This window comes from Gambusia affinis, linkage group LG09 (genome assembly GCF_019740435.1).
Source record: "Gambusia affinis linkage group LG09, SWU_Gaff_1.0, whole genome shotgun sequence".
Classification (NCBI taxonomy): Eukaryota; Metazoa; Chordata; class Actinopteri; order Cyprinodontiformes; family Poeciliidae; genus Gambusia; species Gambusia affinis.
The window spans coordinates 29,417,789-29,433,153 of NC_057876.1; the positions used below are offsets into that span (position 1 = coordinate 29,417,789).

The window sequence follows — 15,365 nt, forward strand, 5'->3', positions numbered from 1 at the left end:
TGAGTTTTAAACATTCAGGTGAAACTTCCTGACCTTTGACCTGCTGCTGTTTCCCTCGATCCTCCTTCTGTTTGACCCCGCCCCCTTTATGACCCCGCCCCCTTTCTGATTCTCTGATTCTGATTCTCATCTCTGCAAAACAAACAAACAAGCAGAGAAGAAGAAGAATCCAGTAAAGGCGCATCGAACCTCAGAGACCCGGGTTGGGTCGAATCTCGGACCGGGTCGAATCTCGGACCGGGTCAGGCCCAGGACCCGACCCGACCAGCGCCTCTATCAGAACCGTGTTTCTCGGGGATCAGCTTCTCTCTTCGCCCTCTGATCGTTTCCCAGCAGCAGCTAAAACTTTTCGTTTCCTTGGAGACGGAAACGTTTGGTAACCAAGGAAACACTGGAGGCATTTAGACAAACAAACTACGGAGCAGAAACACAAACCTGCTGCCGAGGAAAAGACGGAGACCGGATCAAAAATCCAGGTGAGTCACGCTGTGATTCACAGACAAAAATATTATTTTGTCTTTAATCTTACAGATTATTCTCCATGTTTGTTTTTGTGATATTTGGGGAGGAAAGAAGAGCAGAGCTGAGATTCTTCTGAGCCGCTCTGCAGGGATTCATCAACGGTCCAACAGAACCAGGAGGTTCCGGTCCGGTCCGCTCCGTCATGAAGCGTTACTCCGGTCGGATCGGACCGGGCTGCACCCCCAATTGGACCGCTCAGTTCCCGATCAGAACTGTGACATCAGCCTGGGTTTACGCTCCTGCTGTGTCTGTAACTGGGTCCAGTTCGGGTCGGGTCCAGTTCGGGTCGGGTCCGTCCAGCTCCGGTTCCTCCAGCGGCTGATTGATCATTTTTCTTTGAAGGTCAAAATCAGGGAGCAGAAAAGATTCTGATTAAAATCTTTAACATGTTGCATCTGTTAAATGTTTATCAGGCGAGAGTAAAGCTGGAAAATCAATCAATAATTAATCGATATCCATAGATAATTCGTTCAATATTTAATATCGGTGAAATGTAGGCAGAGGAACGGCTTTAGCCGCTCACAGCTAGCTGAGCTAGCTTGATGGAATCAACCAACAAACTTTCTTTGGTTGCTTAGCAACGGCCTGCTGGGTGACCTGGCCGGCAGCAGTTCCAAGTTTCTTCCTCATAACTGCTTAAAACTTAAAAATAACGGCGTGAAGAGAAAACAGGATAAAACAGGACATGTCACCTCACCAGCAGGGAGGATTTCATTTATTTCAAACTAAAATTTAATCCACAATTATCGATAAAAAGCTTGGATTGTGACAGAGAGCGGTAAAGACTGTGAAGTAAAAGGAAACGTGTCAGAGGTCTTTAAAAATCTGAAAAGTGTGGTGTGAATTTGTATTCAGCACCATTGGATCCCTGGTGTTTTGGGGTTTGAACATCTTCAAACTGAGACGTTTGCTGGTCTTTCTGTTGGTTTCATGTTGTTTGTACTCAGATTCGGTTACATGGCAGTTAAAAGACAAATGCAAGTGGACAGAATGTGAGGTTTACGCGAGCGAAATCAGATTTGTAACATTTTGCTGTTGATCTCATGGGGGCAGAAAGAGGAACGTAGATCAGGAACAGACGTGGCAGATCTGAAGATTAGAGATGAAATCTGAACCAGCAGCAGCTGCTCATGTTCCCCCAGCCGGTTAAAGCAAGAGAACATCACTGTGGGCCACGAATACAAAAACAGGACAACTCTGAATTCAAGAGGTTAAAAATGTGAGAAAAACTCAGAAATTTGAAGATTAATCTCAGAAATTTTCTAGAAAAAAACCTGTAAATTTCTGAGATCGAAAGTTTACAATTATTGTATCAAAACTATAAAATTCAAAATGTACAAAAGTCAACAAATTTTGTATCTTTCATTCTAATCTAATTGTATTTTTATATTTTTGCAAATTTTGGAAGCTCAAAAAAGTCCAATTTAGTTTTTTTTTTTTAGAATTGAGTTTTGGCAGAAACGTTCTCCTTTATTCACATTTCTATTCCAGCTGCGTCTCATTTCAGCTTTTAAATGTCAGAAAATTTACAAGGTAAAAAAAATTCTACTTTACGAGCTTTGAAAATTTACAAGTTTCTTCTGAAATCTTTCTGAGATTAATCTCAAAATTTCTGTGATTTTCTGTTAGTTCATTTCAATTCATTTATAAAAGTCCCATTTCTGTCATGAATTGCGGCGTGAGGAGGTGAGGCAGGACGCAGCAGACCCAGGCAAAGGGACATGAGGATATTTAATGACAAAATGATCCAAATAACAGGCCGTCCAACAAAGGTCCAAAACCCGGCGGCACAGCAGAGCGGAAAGCCAGAACTCAGCACTGGTGGAAACAGGTCGAACATTGGACAGAAGAGACGGACCGGCTCCACTAACCTGTGACACTCGACTGACTTCAACAGACACTAAATACACGGGAGGTAATCAGGGAACGAGACACACCTGGAGACAACACGGAGACTCAGAAAACTCCAAATAAACACACAGAAAAACACGGATCGTGACAGTTTAAACTAAATATTTTAGTTAGCCTGTCAGCTAAATATTTATTAATTAAATAGAGGTCCTGCTAACTACATATTTAGTTTTCTAACTACATATTTATTCATGAACTCCTGCCAGTTAACAGTTAGCTGATTAGTAATTTAGTTTATACGTATTTAAGTAACAGATTAATCTGGTTGTTTCAGCCCGATATGAAATATTATGCACATTCTAAGGAATGTGCAATGGAGTATCATCATTTCATAAAACTGTTTGTATATTTGTGCGTTAAGGACAACAAACTACGTACAATTTCTGAAATTAAAACTGAGCAAACAGCAGATCTGATCAGATCTCTTGATTTTTTTGTGGACAGCAGGATTTTCTGGTTGCAATAACAATCTGCGATGAACATATTTTCTTTTAAACGAGCCAAAAAGCAGCAGAAATCATAAGAAGTTGCCTAATTATGCAGAAAAAACGTCTCTCAACAGAGTGTTTAAAACAGTGACGTTGTAATGTTACACATGTTTATTTTGTTCTTCTCTGTCTGGAAAATGTATAAAAACCGTCTGTGAGCCAGAATTAATCATAGTTCCAGTTTTCAAACTTGTTTAAACTTTACGTCATGCAGTGATAAAAAAAACGATGGTTTCACTTAGAGCCAGATACAACCCAATAAAATGATGTGAGCTGGAAAATTACACTAATATAAATTTAATAGAAAGGCACAGAAAAGGAGGACGCGGGGCAGAAGTACGCACTAAAGGGGAGAAACCAGTTTATACTGGGAAGAATGATGTTTTCAGTTTATTAACGTCCGGAAACATGTTTCATATCTCCATGCAGTCTGCTCTTCATCCTGACATCACGGTAAACAGCAGCGTGTGATAAGAGCAGCCAGAATCATTTAGAAACATGTTTCCTTCTGCAGATGTTATGACAACCGCTTCATTTTTCTCCATAGTTTTAAAACTGGAGAGTCTGCGGAGTTGATTTGGCCTGAATATTTACTCTGCTTTCATTTCACACTCAGCTTGAGTCTCTGAGTTAAAACGTTTAGGTTTGTAAGTTAGCGGTTAGCCTGAGGAGGAACCAGAACCAGTCTGGTCCCGGTTAGCTGCTAGCTTGTAGCATCTCCGCGACACTTAATGAGGAAACGGACCTTACCACAGGGGCCTCTTTTCATTGGCTGATGCCCATTCTACGTGGTCACGTGCGTGGCCGTCTCTCTCTCTCTCTCTCTTTTTCTCTCTCTCTCTCTCTCTCTCTCTCTCACAGACACACACACACACACACACACACACACACACGCTTCCTGTTAGCTAAGTACAGTGTCACTTGTGCTAATCAGCTGCCATGGCAAGAGGCCCGCAGGAATCAGTTCAGGAACTTCTTCAACTCAACTTTATGCTTCTTCAAGGAGAAATTGTTCAATAAATGAGTAAATGTCTTTTTTTTTTTTTACCCCTCCACGGGGTATTTTCTGGTTCTAGTGTCCCTTATGAAAGCAGGCTGACAGGAAAGGGGGAAGACATGCGGCAAATATCGTCGGGTCCGGGAGTCGAACCCGCGACGGCCTCCAAACGTGGGTCGCGCCATCCGCTACGCCACCTCAGCACGCCCGAGTAAACGTCTTTTTAACGTGTGTTTCTGGCTGCAGGGTTCCTGACTTCCTGTGTTCAGGTTGAGAAAATAAAAGATAATCTGAAGGATTACCTGTAAATCTGGAGCAAGAAGCAATCAGTCACAGAGAGTTAAGGATCCAGACCTGAACAATGGAGCACAGTCAGCCTGATCAGTCTGAACGTCTTTGTTTATTCAACAAACAGTATGAAACACTGGTTGAGGTACAAAGAACATTGCAACATATTCAGGAAGAAAAGAAACAAAGCATGGAGCTGATACTAAAGACTAACAGGTAACAGTAGGAAAATGAATCAAAACAGCAAAATTTAAAACAAAGGAAAAGCAGAAATACTGGCAGTTACTTTTTTTTGTGTGTAAACAGATTTCAAATGTAATACAGTTTAAATTGTTCATGAAAAAAATCCAAAAGACAATATTTAATTTTACAATAATTTTTAATGTCTCTTCATAGTTTAATATAAATAATTTAAGTGAAACTGGGCAGCCCTGCCTGATTCCTCTTTCCATAAGGAAACTAGGGGTCAAACTGGTTCCCATGGAAACGGAGCTACTTATATCGCTATAAAATAATCTGATTATATTACAAAATTTCTCCCCAAAGTCAAAATATTTTAAGGTTTTTATTATAAAGCAGCGTTTCAGTGAGCCAAAAGCCTCAAAGAAATCCAGAAATAAAATGAAACTGTCACGATCAATAAAGCTACGATAATCAGTCATATGTGGTGATGGATATTTCTTCCCTTTAAAAACGCTGATTGGCATTCATTAATAATCATAATAATCTACTGTTTAAGCCATCGGCATAAACACGAGCTATAATTTTATAATCTGAGAGTGATGGGTTTATCACCGTTGTCTAGTGATTAAGGATGAGCCGCATCTCTGTGTACGGAGGGCCAAAAGGGACAAAATCATTAAAAACATTATTAATTACATATACCATGAAATAAATGTTTATTTTTTGCTTTCTAGAATATTAATTTATTAGGTATTTTACTAAATCACGAATTACATGTACCATATAAATAAATCTGAAATTTTTAAATACGTTTTATTTATTTGCCAATTTATTAAATATGTCTTCAAATGCAAACTTAATGTATATTAAGTAATTTAATGTGTACCTAATTATTAGTTGGTTCTCACTCCTGCAGCATCACCATAAATTAATTTTATTTCATTAGCCGTGTTTATATCGATGTTTTTATGCATATTTCAAAGTATTGCATTAGAAAAAGTTGGTGGAAACAGAAAAATGTGAAATAATTTCCTCAATTTTGCAAAAAAATAAGTTTTTACCTTCACTTCAGGTAGTTTTACATTTTTCAGAGAAAAAATTGACGAGCTAAAGAGGAAATAGAAAGACACCAGATGAATAAGGGCTCACAAACCAAACGCTGCCATCTACTGGTGGGTCTCTGCCTTACCAGCAGCACAAAACAGAAATTTCTTTAAAATGTCTCTGGACTTTTTAAAGGACTGCTCAAACTCAAACATCGCTGCTGGTCTGATTTTATTTAAATCCCAGTTTACTCCACTTTATCACAGAGACAGATGTTACATTAATATATGTGCTTTTTTACAACAGATGTGTCAAGTTTCATAACTTTTGGAGGATTACTACTGGTGGTAGTTTTTCCTCTCCACTGTCGCTACATGCACTCAGATGATTCAGCAAAGTGTACAAGTAAACAGGCGAAGCTTTGGCCGCTCTGGGCTCGTTTTTTGTCGTGTATTTATGCGGCGCTGATCCGGTGCTGCTCTGCCTGGAAGCTGTAGTTCAGTCAGGAATTCAGAGTTGTGACAAGGTTTATGTTGGCCGAGCCTCCAGAAACCGGAGCTGAACGCTGTGAAGCAGTCAAATAAATCATTTAGAGCCGAGGACGGTGCCTAGAAAGACAAACAAACAGCGGTTAGCCAAACAGCGCGTCCCCATGCGCCGCTTTCTTCTTCCATTTGGCAACAGGAGCAGCTCAGAAAAACAGATAATGCCCCGATGCTAAAAACACGTCACGTATTGTTTAAGTGAATTTATAGGAGAGGATTTAGTGGAAGATTACATTCCTTGGCGTCATTATGTGGCCGGCGGTTTCATTCATGGCCCCAAGCTGAAGAGCTACTGAAGGCCAGCCAGGCAGCCTCTGTGTTTAAACACTGCTGGGTTTTCTGAGAGTCATCACATGATGGAGGTCAGAGGTCAGAGAGAGAAACAGGAGGAAACACAGAGAGAAGAAGGAATGATGAAGGTTTATGAAACTCCACCAGACTCCAAAGGTCACCTGGAGGCTGACCCTTTAAGTCACTTTCTTCTCCTACTACTCTGCATTTTGCATTATTTGCCATTATTTGAACCGTTATCTGCATGTTTTTTTCTCTCCATAGATGGGAGAACCTGATCTGAGGTTCTGTTTGGCTGCAAGACTGACCTCGTCTTCTAAATGTTTGGATTTGACATCTAGTTCACTTTGAAAAACTAGTTCTACCCTTTAAACTTTTTGTTACTCTACAAAGTATTCTATTGGACTTTATGTGACGGACACACAGAACACATTTAGGATGTTTTCCATCTGATAATCTGGTAGATTCGGTTCTATTGGGACCAAAACTTCAACATTTGTTCCACTTCCAGCTGCTGCGGTCAAACCAACCAAACCCTCTGAGCAACTTGTTCCCCTCCTTGCCTGTGGGGGCGCTGCATCAAGAACCAAAACCTCTGAAGCAGACAGTGAGCGCAACTTCCTTCTTCACCAAATGGAAATAAAAATGGAGAAGCGTTAGATTTTAGCGGTTGGAACATTTTTCTTTTGTTTCTAGCTAAAGACCACAATCCATTTCTCCTGCTAGCATTAGGCTAGCACATTTGTGTTGGTTGTATTTACCCAGAATGCCCTGCGCTGTAGGAATGGAGTCAGATTAAAGCAGAATGGAGTCAGGTTAAAGTGGAATGGAGTCAGGTTAAAGTGGACTGGAGTCAGGTTAAAGTGGAATGGAGTCAGGTTAAAATGGAATGGAGTCAGGTTAAAGTGGAATGGAGTCAGGTTAAAGTGGAATGGAGTCAGGTTAAAATGGAATGGAGTCAGGTTAAAGTGGAATGGAGTCAGGTTAAAATGGAATGGAGTCAGGTTAAAATGGAATGGAGTCAGGTTAAAGTGGAATGGAGTCAGGTTAAAATGGAATGGAGTCAGGTTAAAGTGGAATGGAGTCAGGTTAAAGTGGAATGGAGTCAGGTTAAAATGGACTGGAGTCAGGTTAAAGTGGAATGGAGTCAGGTTAAAGTGGAATGGAGTCAGGTTAAAATGGACTGGAGTCAGGTTAAAGTGGAATGGAGTCAGGTTAAAGTGGAATGGAGTCAGGTTAAAATGGAATGGAGTCAGGTTAAAGTGGAATGGAGTCAGGTTAAAGTGGAATGGAGTCAGGTTAAAGTGGAATGGAGTCAGGTTAAAATGGAATGGAGTCAGGTTAAAGTGAAATGGAGTCAGGTTAAAGTGGAATGGAGTCAGGTTAAAGTGGAATGGAGTCAGGTTAAAATGGAATGGAGTCAGGTTAAAGTGGAATGGAGTCAGGTTAAAATGGAATGGAGTCAGGTTAAAGTGGAATGGAGTTAGGTTAAAATGGACTGGAGTCGGGTTAAAGCGGAATGGAGTTGGATTAAACCCAGGCCTGGTGGGAATGAGGTGAGACGTAGGAATAGTTTTTACTCATTTATGTCGGCGTCTTCTTTCATTTTAGTTTTGGTTATGATAATTATGGGCTTTACTTGCCATATTTACACAAAAGTATTTTTTTGGATTGATTTGACTGAGTGACATGACTTTAGTTGAACTTACTGGAAACATTATCATTTGTTACATTTTACTATTAGTTTGCAAAGTTCACTCATTTCTCAGGCCACCCTGAGAGTAAACCTAATAACACCTGACTGTTGATTTAACCAACATGTTACAGTAAATGATCATGAGCTGTGGCTGAATAGTCTCTTATGATAACTAATGATGAAAATGTCATGAATCACTCTGGAGCTCAGTTAAAACTCTAACCTTGTGTTGTGTCTCCTCACCGGTCATCAGGACATTTCTTCTTCCTCTTTCCTCGCTGACCCGTCGGCCATGTTTCCAGAACAAGGCAGAAGACGCATCAAAAGTCTGACTGAATCATGAACCAACAGCAACAAGAGCCCGGCGGGTTTTTCCTGCTCTGAAAGTTACCAAATCAGAGTATTCAATGAAAGAAAGGATTTACATTGTAGCGCAAGTGTTGCATTAAATACAGCGTGTTACTGTGGTGGAAATGATGCTTATTCAGTAGTTTGGCTCCTGCTGTCAGCTCTTGGACTTGCTTTGTTTTCACACCGTTTTTCCTCTTAACTCAAACCATTCCAGTCAGGCTGGCAGCTACCAAGGAGCAGAGCTCGTTAATTGTGCTCTATATTGGAGGAAACTCACGCTACACACACATAGAGAGAGAGCAATAGTCCTGAAATGTTAAGTGTTAGGGAGAAAACAGGAAGCAGGTCTTAAAGCTGGGCTCTCCTGAGCATCCTAAAAGGCTTTTATGGACTATTATTGTGTGTTTGCCTGTGTGGCTGTGAGTGTTTGTGCGCACAGAGTTCTATAAAATGTTCCTGCGCATCGCATGTTGGCATTGCTGTTTGCACAAAACAGCAGTTAGCTGTAAAATACGAACCACGGGGGTTGCTATTGTGTGAGAGGTTTCTGAAGATGAGGAAGATGACGAAGGTTACCTGCAGTCACTCAGAACAAATCATTTTCTTAATGACACCACAAGCAAACCAGTTAGCTTAACACACATTAGCATCCTCAAACCTTTTTCTGTCCCTCCACATACTGCCACCTACTGGGCAGATAGTGCAGGTCTTTCTATTGACTCTTTATAACTACTTCATTGGACCAGAAATGAGGGATGGAAGTATTGAACGAAGAGATCATGTTTCCAAGTCTATTTTTTTCTGCCAGAATAGGCACATTGCAACCATCCAAAAAATTGCTAGCCAAGTAGCATTGGTTTTATCTGTCAAGTTGTCAACATAACATGCTAAATCTTAAATGTATGTGTGCTGCTATATAAAATATAAAGAGACCCAGTGCTTTGCTACTGATTGTCAACACTACATAAACTAGATAATAAAATCAGAAAAGGTTTTCATAAACAAATACAAGACGTAACGAACGGTCAGATCATTTATGCTAGCTGGAGTTTGACAACCGTAACATGTAGATGAGCTGCAGAATTTGGTGTGTTTCAGTTGAAAATCCTAAAAAGGTGACCCACACACCAATTGATTGATCATTAGTAAATCAGGTGTTTAAATTAGGAAATTAGTTGAGTCCAGATGAACACTTATTAATAACCACAAAATACACAACAAGCCTCAAAGCATAAAACTGTAACAATCAGTCATAATCCAAGAGTACACATTTTCATTTTCATGTCTTTCTTCTTAAACTTCTCCTTGAGCTCACACTTAGTCTCTGCTCGGACTCTCTGCTCGCTTACAAAACATGGAACTGCCATTTTGGCAGAGTCACCTAGCAACCTCTCAGCCAATAGAATGAAAGCGTTGTGCTGGGTGCGTTTGTTTCCTTCTAGTGGGTGTGCCTGTGTGGCTACTATTGAATGTAGCAGAAGCCTCAACAATGCCAGATATTTTTGTTCAGAACGATGGAATATTGACGTGAGATATCGGAGGGAAAACGTTTCACAAGAAAGATGGACTCTTTATATTTTGTGAATAGAATATTACTATACTGTATTTATGTCCACCGACAAAATGCCAGCTAATATTAGCTATAGTGCTTGATGTAACACAGGGGTTCAGTCCCCACTATGAATGCCAGCCAAGATATTGTAAAACTTAAAAAGTTTTAATTATTCCCTAACATTGATTTAGATTATGTGACATAAGGTGAAAAAAAAACTGTTATTTATATGCTGCAGAGATCTGCTCATGCAACATTTAATTTACATCTCTCTTGTCATTCTTTGCTGCTTATACATTTAATTGGCTTTTGTAAAGAAAACAATAAATGTTTGTTCTCACTTCAAGAACAGAAAGAGACATTTAATAAGCAGGACTATAGATCAAGTTTCCTCTAGTTGGGTTAATATTTACACTGTGATCATAAACAGGAAGAAGAATATGTTTCCAGGCTGTGTTTACTTTAAATAAAACCAACAATAATGAGTTTTGGTTTGTTTCAGCTGTAAACATGATGCAGAATGAGAAACGCTTCCATAGACGCTAAATTCATCGTTTTGTGTTTGCAGTCTTAATCTGATGAAGGTTTTAAAACAAAATACATGATGATAAAACTAAATGGAAGCTGGGGTGTGCTGTAGTGGCGTAGGGGATAGCACGATGCAGGCGTCAGGTGTTTGATTCCCGGACCCAGCAACATTTACCACATGTCTTCCCCCCTCTTCTTCCCCCTTTCCTGTCAGCCCACTTTCAAATAAGGGACACCAGAGCCCACAAAAAGACCAGGGAGGGGAGGGAAAAAAAATAAAATAAATGGAAGCTGATGTTTTAAAAGCAAACATTCTACAAGTTATTAAAATGCAGCAAAACATGCTTTGGCACCACATTTGCAGAATTTTATTAAAGCAATTGTTTAATTATATATGCTTTATTAGATGTGTGTGTGTGTGTGTGTGTGTGTGTGTGGGGGTTCCAAAATCAGTCAATCCCGATGGGAACCTGAAGGATAAATGTTGAAAACGGAACAGGAGGCTCAGAGAATACAGCAACAATAAATACACAGAATAATGTAGAAACAATGGAATGAATAATACATTCCCACAATTTGCATTTAGATTGTTTTAACACAGAAACAAAAGTCAGACGTAAATATAAGCTAAACACTGCTGTAAATAAATTTAAAGAGTTAATTAACTGCTGGTTTTAAAATGAACAAGTGGAAAATTTCTGTCTGTTATCTGGATGACAGAGTTGCTCTTTATTTGGTACAGGTCCTGGTTTTGAAATCCAACTTCTGTCACTGCAGAGGGTTTGAATCAAGTAAATGAATAAACCATGAACTTGTTTCTGCCGCCAGAGGGCGCCTCTCGCCCTGGCGGTGCAGAGGACAGCCGTAGAAGAAGAGGACAGCCGTAGAAGAAGAGGACAGCCTTCGGCGTGTGTCTCATCTAAACTTCGTATCACAGGTCAGTAACAGCAGCTATTAGCGTTTGGACACTACAGACTTTTAAAATTTAAATATGATATTTAGTTAGTAGCCGAACAATTTGTTGAATCGATCTTTTACGAGGAGACTTTAGCAGAAAACGCGCTTTATTGCTGTATGCTAACATGCCAATGCTACCCCAGGAACAGTCTTAGACAGCTAAATTCATATTTCTTTATAAAATATTTATTTTAGTGGTTTATGTTTGTTGATATTTTTACACCTGAACACCAGAGAAACTGTACTCTGAGAGTAGGCGATTAGGTGAGTGAATAGATTACATCTAAACATAAAATACTGGTTTACAAGAGAAATGCAAAACGTCCTCATGTAAGTCATCTGAAAAATTAGAATATGAAATTATATATAAAGAGAGAATATTCATTGAAAGTTGAGTGGATGGAAAAGGTGTGATAGGAATAGGTCCATCTGCAAGATGGATAACTTTGGTCCAAGGAGAATCCTTTAAAAAGATTTGGGGGAATTTCACAAGGAGTGGCACAGGGTGGAGTCAGAACCTCTAGATTACCCGGGCTGAACCAGGACCAGACTGCTGCTCAGCGGTCCAAAGTTAAAATTTTAAGTTTAAAGTCAGAATTAAGAGGAAAAAAAATGCCAGAATTCTTAGTCAGATTTCTAAGAAAAAAGTCAAAATTATGAGAAAGACAACTAAAGAATCAGAGAGAAAAATCAGAATTTTGAAATTTAAGTCAAAATTCTGTGAAAAATTTCAAAATTCTCAAATCAAGTTAAAAGTTTTAGAAGAAAAGTTATAATTAAGAGGGAAGAAGTCAGAATACCAAGTACAATGTCAGAATTCTGAGAAAAATATCTGAATTATGAACAAAAACCCTAAGAAATCTGAGACAAAAGTGGCAGAAAAATGTCAAAATGCTTAGAAAAAAAAATCTGAGACAAAAGTCAAATTTCTGAGTTCAAAGTCAGAACTCCATGAAAAAACGACAGAAAGAAGTCAGATGTTTTATTTGAATGTACCTGATTGCTTTTCGCCGGATGCTGTAAACTGGTCCAGATTTTGATGAGTTGTTTTTGGAGACGCATCGATTTTCACCATCAACTTCTTTACATGTTTAAAGGTTAAAAAGTCATTTTGTTGCGCTGAAGGAGCATTTTGCTCTCTGCTCCGTTATATTTATGCAGCAGAAACCTGATAGGTAACTTCCACCTTTGACTGTACGCATGCAAGGTCAATAAATTTTTGCTGGCGTTGTTAATTTTCTCTGACGGATGGGAGTGGGCTCCTCAGCCGCATGGTACCGGTCCGGTCCAGTCGATGATTTAGCTAACTGGTTGGTGAAATAACAAATGGTGAGATGAAACTATTCCTCATTTTTACTGGGGAAGCCCAGCGCTTCTCTGCAGGATGTTGGATGAGTCTCTGGGCTCCGGTCCGACCGCCGCCGCCGCAGCAGAGCAACCAAACACCTTCACCACATGTGGCAGGAACATTCTCAGCTGGCAGTTTTACCCATAAAAAAGCAAATAAATCTCCCAGAAAATGCCCAAACCGTCTCTGGGGGTCAATCAGGTACAGCCTGCAGGTCATAAAGACATAAAAACCTGTATTTTTTTTCTAATATTTTATTAAAGCCAATCAAACAAATTGTAATATATAATTCTTACTGTACATATACACTTATTGGGTTTCCACCAGAAAACTTGTGTGTTTTTGTGGAAATTTGAAAATAACTTTCAATGATTTAATCAAAAAGACTCTTTAATCCGTCTTTTTTTATCACTGTTACTAGTTTATAACATAATTATTATAGATAAACAATACTTAGCCTGGCGGGGTAAAGTCTGGCGCCTGCCAGGCTGATGCACTGGGGGAAGTTCTGTAACAATATAATTCTGACAAAAAATGCAATACAATGGACCAGTTCCAGTCCCTTTTAGTGGTCGTTTTTTTTTTTTTCAACAAAAGGAGAGAAAAAAGTAGAATTTAAAATAAAACTAGAGAACGAACACGCTCGCCTTGGTATCGCAGTTCACCAAAGTCAACACAGAAACCCAGAATTAAGAGGAGAAAAAAGTTAGAATAATAAATTTTTATAGAATTCTTAAAGTCAAAATTCTGAGAAAAAAGGTCAACAGTAAAATTAAAAACTGGATGTTTTGGTCTCAATACATTTTTTTTAAGGACAATTTTTACAGAAACTTCAGAATTAATTTTATTTGTTGTTTCTGTTGTTTTGCGTTTTTATTTTGGATATTTAAAATGTCCTCCAGTTCCAGAGTTAAATGTTCATTAGAATTTAAAATTTACTGACCTTTGAGAATATTTTCTTCTTATGCCATTTTTGTTATTTTACTCTGAAAACAACAGTTTTATTGTTTAATGCAATAACGTTATTATAAAGCCTAGTATCAAAACTGAAAGTGTTGATATTTAGGACAGAAAAAACTATGTTGGCAATAAAACGTGTTTTATATAAGAATGTGCAACTGGATGGGGCAAACTCACCTTCCTTTGCTTTCCTTGCACATCTGAAAGTAATTCTCAGAGTGTGTGTGTGTGTGTGTGTGTGTGTGTGTGTGTGTGTGTGTGTGTGTGTGTGTTCCAGGGGTAACCCCCCAACCACCAGCAGGATGGTGGAGCGAAAGCGGCTTGTTGGGGGGAGGAAGGTTAGCGTTTTGGGACAGAACGCCAATTAAATCCTTCTTTTGATGGAAATCCCAGCGGAATCAACTCAATGCGGGATTAATCACAAAAACGTACATACCTCACTCCCTCCTGCTTCTTCCTCTCTTTCTTTCTTTTTCTCTTTACAAGTGTGTGTGTGTCATTTCCTCATTAATATCCTGGGAAAGGAAACCAGAGGAAACTTTCTGCGTTCTGTCTTTTTCTCTCAAATACTTTGACTTCTCAGCTCCTTGTTGCAGAACCAACTGGACCCTGACCCAGAATAGCTGCTAACCAAGTCTGTTGGTGTGTTGTCATCAGTATCAACCTGTCACAATAATAAATAATTAATTTAATCACATGACAAATCAAAATAAGCTCAATCATTTCCAATTGCATCATTTATTGATTTTCTACCTAAAACTGGAGGATAAACGTCTTCAGTTTGGTGCTTTGATCTCAACTAAATCTCTTTTTGAAGTGCAGCTTTGTTGAGAGTCCAAATAATTAATTTTATTTGTTGTTCCTATTGATTTGTTTATTTATTTTGGATATTTACATTTGCAGTTAACAATAGTCACCTCACTGTTACCAACTCAGTGAATTTTTTGCTGTATTTAGCGACATTTCAGATAAGGAAAGTTAGTAACAACCAAAATTAGAAACGGCAGGTTTGGCTTTTTAAAGATTGGCAACCTGTGATCGGCCAGAAATCTGCTATCAGTGCATAGGCGTGTTGCAATAAATCAATTAATTGCCTGATAACTTGAAACAAGATCAATAATTTCCATTTGCATAATTTGTTGTTTCTCTTTTTCTACCAAAACTGGATGATAAAAGTTTTCGGTTTGGTTCTTTGGTCTTGACAGGGTTGATTGAAGTGAACTCTGGCTTGATTTAAATGTGAACGCCAAGCGAACCAGAAACCCCACCAAAAATACAACCAAAGCTAACATGCTAGCCTAGCGCTAACAGCAGAAATAACTCCTGGTCTTTAGCCAAAGACTAAAGAGAAATCCTCCAACCGCTAACCTTCATTTAGTTTCCATCTGGTGAAGAAGGAAGTTGCGCTCGGTGTCTTCAGAGTAGTTTGTGTTGTTTCCTGCAGTGGTTCTTGTTGCAGTGCCCCCACAGTCCGGGAGGGGAACAGATTGCTCAGAGGGTTTTTTTTTTACTTTGGCAGAAAATAGGACAAATGTCATAGTTTAGTTCACAATCGAACTGGGTTTTCTGGACTATCAGTAGGAAAAACATCTTTACTCAGCTGAGTGCAGCTTCAATGCAATCTTGTCTGTAATGTGGGTGGATTTTGGCTCTGTTGGAGTTTTGCTCCAACAGAGAACCAAACACTACTTTCTGGTATTGATA

At 39.1% G+C, this 15,365-nt stretch overlaps 2 long non-coding RNA genes across 2 annotated transcripts; both read left to right on the forward strand.

Annotated features, from left to right (window-relative positions):
* The first annotated feature begins 1,539 nt into the window (after positions 1–1,539).
* LOC122837009 lies at positions 1,540–4,036 on the forward strand. The gene is made up of 3 exons (XR_006371677.1): positions 1,540–1,741; positions 2,281–2,437; positions 3,998–4,036. It is a non-coding gene; the product is annotated as an uncharacterized LOC122837009 (long non-coding RNA).
* Positions 4,037–4,050: 14 nt separating this feature from the next.
* Positions 4,051–9,124, forward strand: LOC122837010. The gene is made up of 4 exons (XR_006371678.1): positions 4,051–4,089; positions 4,165–4,422; positions 6,781–6,876; positions 8,219–9,124. It is a non-coding gene; the product is annotated as an uncharacterized LOC122837010 (long non-coding RNA).
* The last annotated feature ends 6,241 nt before the right edge of the window (positions 9,125–15,365 follow it).